The sequence below is a fragment of the Poecilia formosa genome, unplaced genomic scaffold (genome assembly GCF_000485575.1).
Source record: "Poecilia formosa unplaced genomic scaffold, Poecilia_formosa-5.1.2 Scaffold4, whole genome shotgun sequence".
NCBI lineage: Eukaryota > Metazoa > Chordata > Actinopteri > Cyprinodontiformes > Poeciliidae > Poecilia > Poecilia formosa.
This window is the reverse complement of record NW_006799943.1, coordinates 4,887,715-4,897,574: the sequence shown is the minus strand read 5'-3', so window position 1 is coordinate 4,897,574 and position 9,860 is coordinate 4,887,715. Positions and strand designations below refer to the sequence as shown.

General features: G+C 37.1%; 1 long non-coding RNA gene across 1 annotated transcript; it reads left to right on the top strand.

Annotated features, from left to right (window-relative positions):
- The first annotated feature begins 4,196 nt into the window (after nucleotides 1-4,196).
- LOC107837358 (uncharacterized) lies at nucleotides 4,197-5,464 on the top strand. The gene is made up of 2 exons (XR_001663380.1): nucleotides 4,197-4,649; nucleotides 5,171-5,464. It is a non-coding gene; the product is annotated as an uncharacterized LOC107837358 (long non-coding RNA).
- Nucleotides 5,465-9,860: the final 4,396 nt, after the last annotated feature.

Here is a 9,860-nt window from a genome sequence, read left to right as displayed (position 1 = left end):
CATTATGTAAATTTGAGGCTTTACACAAATTTGTGAAATAAAAACAGACACAAGCCTCGACGCAAATACAATCCCTGACTCCAAAATCAATGGAGAAAAAAACAAGATCAGTTTCAGAGTTCAAAACAGTAGAAGAAACATTATTAAAACCTTCCTATAAGCATGTAAAATTTCTCAAAAATTAATTGATGAATTGGTCTCTCTAAATTGTCCCAAGGTATGAATGTGTGTGTGCAAGGATAAGTGTGTTAGACGATGGATGGATGAATATTTGTTAGCCTAAACAAATATTCATCCATCCATGACAGTAAAATATGAAACAGAGAATCTGTGAAAATCCATCTGGCTCTGCTGCTGTCCAGAAACGACCAATCAGAACCAAAAGTTTGCCTTTTGGTTCTGATTGGTTTCTAATGTGTTGAATGTGTCTCAGCACATTCAACACATTAGACTACTAGTGTACTGCAGCTATCCAATTGGCAGAAAAACAACCTAACATTATATCATTATATCATCATTATTTATAGAATGGTTTAGAAAACAAAATTCTATACAGGCTTGTCAAAAACTATTTTGACCCATATTAGAACTTTGCATTGATTTCCCTTCATATTAGTAGCTGCAATTTTGCCTAATCTACACATTTTCCCTAACCCTAACCAATACTAGTCTATTCCTAACTCTATCATTAACCAAAACTTAATTCGCATTTTACCTCTAAACATTACCCCTGACTCAAAGCAATGAATCCATCGTATTAGGACCAGATTTTGGTCCTAATATGATGGACCTGATATGACACTGGACATATAATGGTGCATTCACACCAAATACGTTTTGAGCGTCAGGCGAGTCTGGTTTACATTCAAAGTCTATGTGGAGGCGCGTCGAGGGCCGTTGCGGCGCATTTGGAGTGTCTAGTGCAACGTTGGACGCTCCACATAGACTTTGAATGTAAACCAGACTCGCCTGACGCTCAAAACGTATTTGGCGTGAATGCACCATTAGAATGTTCAGTTCCTATGGTAACAATGACATCAGCAGTGATGGCAGTGATGACATCACTCTTTGCATCAAAGGAATCTCTCTCTGACTCTTTTTTTTTCAGACCTGCTCCGTAGGTCTGAAAGGCTTTTCAATATCAAAAAGATTTTTTGAAAATGAGAAGCTAACTATATTAGCGTACTGCCAACTTCAAACCGATTCTGTTCCAGGATACAGATATGTCAAAAACTGTAAAGAAATGTTCTCATAAAGAACTACTTCTGTAAGGATGCACTTAAAAAAAGCATGACTCTTTTTTTAAAGTGCATCCTTATTGACTGCAATTCCAGCCGTACTCCTGACCTCGCAGTATTTTTGAATGTTTTTCAGATATGATGTCTAGAGTGAACAACCTAAAATTTAACCCAAAATGTTCAATTTGGTTTTTTTTCTTTTAAAGACCTAATAATACTTCAAAATCCACAGGATTAGAAGTGACTTTGATTTTCTCTTTAATGGACTGTTTTAACAAGAATAAACAGGTGCATTTGGCATTTTACTGATTTGTGATTTGATTTTGTGACGTGTCAGAGAAAGGACTTTATTGTAGTTCCTCCCTTTAAGTCTTATAAAATATTCTGAAGAAAGAAGCCAGAAAGAACATTGTAATTAACACAGTATAATCAATTGCTCTGCATATTAAAGCTCACACTGTGATAATAATTTGCTAGATTTTTTTTTTAAATATCTGCCTGCAGCTTCATTTTTTCATTCATGCTCAGTATATTCTGTGGAGGAAGGAAGGTTAGAATAGTTCATTCTAATACCTCAGCAAAGAACGCCTACCACCATGGTGACGCTACCATCATGAACACAAACCCATTGAAGTTTGCCTTTTTGACTGTTTATTTTATTACCACTGTGCGTACCGCTGTAGATGTTTTTTCTAAGTTGAAAGGTGAAACTTTCTTTGCTGTAGTGAAGAAGGAGGCAGTGTCTTGCACTCGAGTTGAATTTGTTTTCAAGTCATGTAGATTGAAGTCTCAGGTTCTCTCTCCTCTTCCTGTACCTTTAAATCTGGGGCTACACAGTGGCGCAGTTGGATTCCCGGCCTGGGATCTTTCTGGATGGAGTTTGCATGTTCTCCCTGTGCATGGTGGGTTCTCTCCGGGTACTCCGGCTTCCTCCCACAGTCCAAAAACATGACTGTCAGGTTAATTGGTCTCTCTAAATTCTCCCTAGGCGTGAGCATGCATGGTTGTTTGTGCTGTCTGTCTCTGTGTGGCCCTGCGATGGACTGGTGACCTGTCCTGTGCACCCAGTTCACTGACGATGGGCACCAGCACCCCTCCTGACCCCATTAGGGACAAGGGTGTACAGAAAATGGATGGATGGATTAACAGATCCCCACGTTCTTTCGTTCTAATAAATAATTGAGCTTATTTCTAATTTTCCACAAAAATGTCAAAAACATTGGGTTTAAATAACAGTACTTATGCTTTACTCGATCTTAAGTTACAGTGATCGATGGGACGAGTAACAAAAATCGAGCAATTGAAGTTCTTTAAAGAGTAAAATGCTAAAGTGCTGCCGTTTTTGGTTTGAACGGTGGCGACCGCAGTGAAGTTTTCCCATTGGCTACAACAGTACAGTAGTACTGCTATACATCAACTATAGCAACTTGTTTGACGTACAACCAAGTAGATATAAAACTACTTGGTTGGGGGTAGGTGTAAAACTACTCCCAACCTACACCACTGTTATAATTGCGAGTATTGATCATTTGTATTGTACACACAGAGTTAACCAGGTCTCGTCTGAATGGCAACAATTAATCCTTTACCTGATTACAGATAACTCTAGAATAAAACGTCAAATAGACAACAGGAGACATATTTTGAAAGTCAGGACCACACAAGAAGAGGAAATAAAAACTATGTTGTCCTTTTACTTTCATCACACGAAACATCACTTCTGCAATCAACAATGCATTATTTAGAAATCCACTTCAGGTGCGGTGGATTATAATAGAAAATAATGGGGGTATCTTTTGTGCTGCTGTTAGCTAGTCTTTGCTGTGAAAGTAAAAAAAGAAGCTTTGTTTTGTCTTCAACTTGGTGAAGAGTGAAATTAAATCTGCTGGTTACGTGTTTGTGCAGGATCCTCTTTGCTACCTGTAATTTATTCTCATCTACATTTTGTAATATTTTCTAGTGTTTTTTTTAATTATGGCAATACATGAACTCCATTAACTCTTTTGTAAGTTACTCAATACAAAAGAGTAACTTTTGGACATGTTGGATTTAATAAAATTGGGTTTAGCATTTCTGTGACCTGGCTTAAAAGCTGAAAGGGAAACACAACATATATAAGAGTTTGTCTAAAATCTGCAAAAACTCTGTGAGGCTACATCATTTCAGTATGGACCAAACTTTCCGGGGAACCTTTCTAACACCTCTTTGGCTTTCCGTCGTTAAGATTTATGGCTGCACCCCAGTACTAGCAAGATGTACCAAATAAAGGGACCAGTAAATTCTTAATACATTTGTTTAAACAAACAAAAAAAATGCTCTGGATATGCTGATGAACTACCCTTCAATCCAACTGCTCATAATCATGAAGTGGGGAAAAATTGCAGAGCCGTGACACGGAGAGCTTCTGATTAGTTGCCTAAAACTCAGCGTAGCAATCTGTCATATGTCCATGTTTTTTTAACAGGAAACTTCTGCCTTTGGGAACAAGTAAACTCCTCTGATGTACTTTGCTCAAAAGTCAGCACAGTGAGAGTAATAGAGACTTCAGCTGAGTTTTGACAAACTGTGAGAACCTTAACTTAAAGCCTGCAAGCAGCTTAATATCAGAACTCAGAGCTTTTTTTTTTTGCTTTTTTTTTTTAAGCAAATAGCATTATCAGTTCTCCTTAGGCCTAATATTAAGAACTCTGAAGTCAGATGAGGGATGAAACAGAATGCATTGTAGAATACCTCTGATTAATTTTGAAAAGTGGCAGGAAGCCAGATTTCGCTGAGAGTGTCAGTGAATGTGTCATTTTACCCTGCAGACACAGACAACCCTTCACCCTTCCTCCAGGCCAATCAGGAACGCGAAGCAATTTGTCTTCCGACTCGATGCTGCACTGGAATAAGTTGATGTGACAACATGGAGCTGTGAAACAATGTTGGTTATCAAAAACGGTTTCAGACGACGGCTGAGTGGAACCAGAAATTCATACTACTCTGTAGAGTACATATAGCATCATGCCATCAGAACCTTCGGAACTACCTTAATTCTTTGTGGCAAAAATTCAAGAAGGTATCCGAAACATAGTTGAGAGATTATCGTCCATATTGACATGTTAACATCATGCTATCTCTCTATAGAAGATCAACTGAGTACAGTCAGTGACTATTAGAGGTACGCATTGGAGAATGGCTACACTTCCGTCATATAGGGACATACGTGGACATCAGCTATGCTCTGAGAGGTTGTGGTGTTTAAAAAAAGCTCAGTTGGTCCTAAGGGGCTCATAGACCCTTTTCACAGTGACGTCAGACAATGGCCGCCATAACTCAAAGCGGTGTATCTTTACTTCCGGTGTGATTTTGCTTTGGGAAACCTGACTGAAAAATTCACGGATACTCATTATCTTAAGGATATAATAAAAGGTAAGGTTAATAATAACAGCATTTAAGTGTTAGATAGCTGTTATTACTCATTGTCAATCCACCATTCTCTGACTGTGTATAAAATAAACAACCTCCGATCGGAGAATAAACCAGCTAGCAGCAGCTTTAGCCACAGTTGGGAAAATATATACACGGCTGTCTGTCAGTGTTGTAACGTTAAAAGGTTCACTTTCTGTATTAACTGTAATAAAACAGTATTTACATATTAGCCTTTATCAGTCATTGTCAATTTACCATTCTCCAACTGTATTCAAAGGAACCAGCCTCCGATCGGAGAGTAAACCAGCTAGCAGCAGCTTTAGCCACAGTTAGGAAACGTATACACTGCTGCCTTTCAGTGCTGTGTTGTTAAGTTTCACTAAAATCAGTTACATCTTCCAACACTGTTGTTTAGAAAAGCATTTTAAATATTGATTTAAGCGCTGTCTGTCAAATAATTTACATATTCTGATGTGTTTCATAATTTCTCCATTTGTTTTATTGTTCATCTTTCTCAGCAGTAGCCGACCTAACAACCTACCATATCTGAGATGGTCTTGTTCCTCTGTCCTTGGCAGGTTCAATCAATCAACTGTGGGACATTTGCTGCCTATCGTCAAACTATCATGGGCCTCTTGATTTACAAGGAGAAACCAGTACAAAGCTTCCCTGCTCCTTCAAGTCACACTTCTTGGATGAACACTCAATACTGCAAGCAGCTGTTAGAAATGAAATCTTTGTGTATCTATTCTGTAATTAACATCTATATGTATCTATTAATAAATTAATTGATGTTGTGTAGAGTTCTGTAAAAACTATTGTAAATAGCCTCTCTTGAGTAATCTACATATGTGCAACTTTTACATTTAAATTTCATCTTTTTGTAAATTTTAGACATCTGGCAACGAAGTATGTGGAGGAGGGGAAATGCTAAAATTAAAGCTGCCATTGTGAAACAAAGGCATAAGGTTTGTGGTTGTTTCTTTAATGCATCTATTTAATAATTATATTAAACACTGTACATGGTTACTACATTACACAAACAATTACCACAGTTAACAGTTTAAGTCATTGATAGAGAAAATGTATTTACAAAAGGCATATCAATTTTATTTTAACAGTATGTACTCAGGGTTTACAACTTAAGAAGACATCACTGCAGACTTGACAGGTGCCAGTAATTTTAGCCAGCTAACAAATTACTATTGCTATCCTAGCATATCAACTAACAGCTAGAAAAGGGTCTATTGTGTGTCAAGAAAACATCTTACACAGTATTACATCATCCATGCTGGCCTGAACTTTACATTCTGAATGTTTACAATCTGTTTAAATCAGGGGTCTCCAACCTTGAGATCTACTGTCCTGTAGGTTTTAGATACAACCCTATAGCTGAGTCACATGAATCGATAGTAACCAGGCCTTAGTCAAATTTAATGACATGCAGAAGAGGTAAATCAGTCATTTGATTAAATTCCGTTGGAGCAGGGTTGTATCTAAAACCTACAAGAGAATAGATCCCAAGAACTAAGTTTGGAAACCGAGTGGCTTGAGCAATGAGGGGAAGCTCAGATGATAATGTCATGGCTTTGGAAACCTCTGATAGGTTGACTGACCCATTTGAGTTAATCGGAGGAAGACTTGTGAATGTATTTTAATGCCACACTTGGAACATACTGCTTTCTAGTTTGGGATGTTGGCTGATCAAGATAAATCAACAAAGATATAAGGAAGATAATTGTGGAGCTGGAACTGTCTGGGTCATAGTTGAGAACAACCTCTGGATGCTTGAAAGTGACGCGTTCATCCATTAAAACAATTATACACAGTAGACCAGATGAGAGCGTCCAAGACAGGAGACCGGTACCATGTCCCAGAAATTAACGAGTTTTAAGTCATAACGAGAATAAAGTCCCAATATGATGAGAATAGTCATAGTATTATGAGTATTAAGTTGTAGTACTACAGCTTTATTCTTGTAATATTACAACTTTATTCTCATTCCACTTTATTTTCAAGATATGACTTTATGCTCATAAACATTTTGACTAAATTGATGTATTATTTCAATGTTATTCTTGTACAACTTTATTCTCGTAATATGGTGACTACTTACACAATTTTATTCTCTTAATATTATGACTTTATTCTAGTAATAATTTTTTTTGTTATTTTCTCTTAGCATGGCCTTATTCCACCATCATATTATTGTCATAATTTAGTGAAAACAAATCATTTTGATCATTCTAACAGGGCTAAAGCAGGACTAATTTAGTCAGACTTAAGATAGCGAGGATAAAAATTTATATTGGTCTTTTTGTTCGGTGTTTCTAACCTTCTGATTTCATGTGTGTGTTTTCTTTGTCCAGCTCTCTCCGTACAATGCAGGGAGGTGAAATGAGGAAAACAAACGGTGACTTTAAGAGCGCGGACGGCGGCCACGCGTCGTGCCGCTCTCCGTGTGTCTCTGTTGGTGCATGACGGGGGGAATATAATCAGAGCCTGACTGGTGTGTGGGATATGTTTTCCTTTGAAGTGGGTAACCAACACCCTTTGAAGTGAGGACCCACTTGTAAGCACTTCACAGCTGTGAAGAAGAATGGTTGAGACTGTGCTGTTTTTTTTTTTTTCCCTCCATCTCTTCCTTTCGTTCTTCCACAACTTCTCTCCCGAACACCTGGAAGTTGCCACTGGTGTAACTCGGGATTCAAACAGACCAGTCAACAGTCATTTTGATCAATTCATTTGATATCAGGAGATTTTAGTCAATTGATCATTTAAGCGTTGTTCATATAATCGCATGCAACAACAAAAACTAGCAATCACATGTATATATTGCGTTTCTCAATACAACAGGACAATAGTAATTATAATGTCACTTCAGACCAACAGAGATTTTACAATGAAGAAGCGCAAATATGTTTTGTTGAATAATGTAAGCTGTGAACTGTACAAAAATGCTTCGTGGCTCTTTAAGGTAACATCAGGTCTTTCTTCTGACCTGTTTCTTTTCCATAGGTTGCCATGCAATCAATCAATCAATCAATCAATCAATCAATCAATCAATCAATCAATCAATCAATCAATCAGTCGATCAAGTTTACTTGTTTGGCACATTTCAGCAACAAGGCAGTTCGAAGTGCTTTACATCAGAAAAACACACAAAATGCCTTTAGCTAGAATTAATAGCTGAGACTTACATTTTTATTCTCTGCTTAATAAACTGAAGGTCAGCCAGATTTGATGCACATCGTCTATGAAAGTCATTTTTGCAAGTCTTGAAAATGATTATTTGGATTTAAGTTTGGGTTTTACTGGGCCATCCTAACACACAGCGATGCTTTTAGACAAGCCATTCAGTTGTTGCTCTGACTGTGATTATTTAGGGTTGTTGACCTAAACACGTTTTATTTCAGTATGTATATGCAATAAACCCAGTCATTTCTAATAACATAAAAATGATCAATATTATGCATTATAACCATGTAAAGCAATAGGTATTTTCTTTCAAAGGTAAAGCTTTAAAGTCAGTGACCAGAATTTTATTTTATTTTTCGATAATGTTTTTTTTTTTTTGTCCTTATTTTAGTGTTTATTTAGTTTCTCTTTTCCTTGTTTTCTTCCCCTCTGTTAGTTTGCCTCTGGCTGGCTTTCTGAATTCCCAGCACCGCCTGGAGCAATGTGCCTTCCACTATATACAGCACCCAGTTTTCCAGTTTCCATCCCGATCTCCATTGTTGACATGCTTAAACCTCATCAAGTATGACCTCTTTGTGTAATTTAGTTTAATTTAGATTTGTGTTTATGGTAGTTGTGCGTTTGGAGATCATTTGTTTTGATTAAATTATTGTTTTCAACACTTAATTTCTTTAGGTTCTTAGGTTCTCTCTTTAGTAATTATCAATTATCAGTAAAGTTTTCCGGGGACATTTCTGAGAGTGAGATATAAAATCCCAACATGTCAGCATAAACAATGAAATTTAAATATAAGAAGTTATTCCCCCCCCCCAGTCTTTTCAACTTTAACTGCTTCCTTGATGTAGATTGTTCATGTTCCAACCTTTTCTCATCCTGCTCTATTTTTATCGCGTTTTGTTCATTTACAACGCTAATTATTGCATCTGTTGGAGCTCGACGGGCACTGATGATTTGTTTGGTCCCTGACTTTGTTGCTCTCCTCCTTCCACAGACAATCATTTTAAAGGCACAGTCTGTAATGGCAGCTTGACGTCAAGCCACCACTCGTTTAATCAGCCCCATTAGATCTCAAATCATCGCCCTGACATGACTGCCAACAAGGAAGGTATGTGCAGTCCTGATGAATGTTCTTTTTTTTTGTTTAACTATGACAAAATCCTTGCAACCCCTTCCAGGGACATTTTTGGATGTGACAGAAAACCAATGTTGGTGTTAATTGTTGTTCTTTATTTCTGCTGAATTAAGTTTAATTTAGTCGATTTCATTTAGTTAGTTAATACACATACAGATCAGTGAAGGTTTTTAACGCATCTACACCCGTGGTGCCCATTAAAAGTATTATTTTTTTCTACTCTTAACATCTTTAGCCCTTATTTTTGTAGAACTAGAAAATTCCATGCTTTTAACAGACTTAATTGCCTTAATTCCTCATTTGTTGGTGGTAACCAATGGAAACTGCATCGCTGAACACAGGAACAATTCTGTTTGACTTGGTCTGCATGTTCAGAACGAACCTGTCAAAGTTAGAACTTAGGTTTTGTGCAAACTGCAACAATTACCAAAGCTTTGCAGATACTCGTTTGTGAGACAATGATTTTTAGAAACACTCAAAAACAGCTAGGAAATGTAGCTAAATTGGAAACCAGGAACTTGAAAACTAAACTGCTGCATACAGAAATAGCTTGTACCCTTTGCTGTCTTACCAGAAGGTGCACTAACTAGAAAAAGGTGGGTTTAATCGTCCTAAATAGGGTTGAGTCAAAGATATATCAACGAAATCTCTCATTTCACTAACCTAGAAAAAAGTCCGTAAGGTTGGAAACGAGGTCAGACTAGTTTTCAGATAATTAAGATTAGTTTGCACAAACAAAAATTGTCTGTTACTCACACAGCAGCATCAAAAATATGTATGAAAACATACATTTAACTCATACAAAGATATAAAGTAATATCTCAGTCCAGTGTAAATATGCATTCTTACAGACCCCGGCTTCGTAGTGAAGAATTTATCTC